At 39.1% G+C, this 1,699-nt stretch overlaps 1 non-coding gene across 1 annotated transcript; it reads left to right on the top strand.

Annotated features, from left to right (window-relative positions):
* The first annotated feature begins 213 nt into the window (after window positions 1-213).
* Window positions 214-316, top strand: LOC118010933. The gene has a single exon (XR_004679355.1). It is a non-coding gene; the product is annotated as a U6 spliceosomal RNA (small nuclear RNA).
* The last annotated feature ends 1,383 nt before the right edge of the window (window positions 317-1,699 follow it).

The raw sequence follows: 1,699 nt of genomic DNA on the forward strand, positions 1-1,699 counted from the left end.
AATTATGCAATAATTAAAACAGCACATGCCGTTTTAAGAAAAAAATCAACTCTGTTCAGTGTAAAGGAACAATTAAAATGATGTGAAAATCTATTTTTCTCAAAGAACATATTAGTTTATTAATTTGGGATTTGATGATTTTTCAGATCTAAGAAATGTCAAAATAATAACTGAAAAAATACAACACCCCAAATAAAAATCCAAGCAAGCCTAGTGCTTGTTTCTGCAGCATATATACAAAAATTGGATCCATGCAGAGATTAGCATGAGCCCTGCCAAGGATGACACACAAATTTGTGAAGCATTCCTTACTTTTCAGTTATGCAAGATGATTTTTATACCTCAATAAAGCTGGAAAAAAAACCCCAAAACTCCAAGCTTAAATTTTCTCATAACAAGGCTTGCCCTTTATGAATTGTGACAGTGAAATAATCCTTTCGACATAGTGCAGTTACTATGGCTATAAACATAGGTGTCATGGCAGATGTTGGCTGCAGAGACTCCTTAGCTGATGAGCGAACACTTTGGAGCTTTGTTTATATGGGTGTGGTGCTTTGTGCATGCTCCACACTCCTGCCTCCTTGCAAGGTGCATCTGCTGCAGAGCACTGTCTTTCCTCTTAACCTATCTTTCTACTTTTGAACTGCAGTTGGGTTGGGTTATTATGGGCTGTGTCTTCTTCCTTGTCGTGCTGGGATTCAGATAAGCGGGAACCTCTCCCTGGAGTTGTGAGGATGTTCACAAGGGTCTCCAGGTGGAAAGCATTTGGCCTTCACATGATGTAGAAAAGAAAGGAGAGCTTGGAAAGACAATAATCAAGGAGTTTTAAAAATAGGAGGAAGGGGGCGCCTGGGTGGCTCAGTTGGTTAAGCAACTGCCTTCAGCTCAGGTCATGATCGAGTCCCGCATCGGGCTCCCTGCTCAGCGGGGAGTCTGCTTCTCCCTCTGACCCTGCCCCCCTCTCGTGCTCTCTCTCTCTCAAATAAATAAATAAAATCTTTAAAGAAAAATAGGAGGAAGGGTTTTCTTTCAATCTTCTATTATTCAACCAAAAATCTATAAACGTATATGTGGTTGTCAGGATGAGGAACTCAATATCAGAAATGGAAAACTAAAGGTTAGCTATGAACCCCGAGGTTGAGGGGACTTATATGCTAACCCTTTTTTCCTCAGTGACATTTACAGAAGTACAGGAAATGTATTTCCTTCTAAGAAAAGCAAGCATGGCAAGATCCCAACTTTTCTATAGGAATCTGTCAATTCTATTTTTCTACTCCTAATTGCCCTGGATTCTTAAATGACATCTGACTCCTGAACTCTCCAAGTTGTAGTCTGGATGACGCACTCTCATGTCTCCACCGAAGATGCAGTATTGCTTCAGTGGAAAATCATGCCTTACTTGTAGCCCTTGAGTGGTATAAGCTAAGGCTTTTTTTCTCCCCAGATGAGGGATGTTAATATAGAGAAAATCTGCCACTCTGATTTGCAAAATTTATAGAAACTCCAACTTTCAAGTGCTAGTTTATGAGGAATGGCTTCTGTTTATTTTTCATCTTTGCATTTTCTATGGTACCTTGTAGCATAAAGTCTTATGCATATAATTTTTCAATAGTAGAGCAATAAATACAAACAATAAATCTTGAACTGAGGGGTCTAATCAAAGGAAAAGTTTTCATTAATTTCAAGACCAGGAGGCAAA

Source organism: Mirounga leonina, unplaced genomic scaffold, assembly GCF_011800145.1.
Source record: "Mirounga leonina isolate KUSES-001 unplaced genomic scaffold, KU_Mleo_1.0 Mir_129, whole genome shotgun sequence".
Taxonomy (NCBI): Eukaryota; Metazoa; Chordata; class Mammalia; order Carnivora; family Phocidae; genus Mirounga; species Mirounga leonina.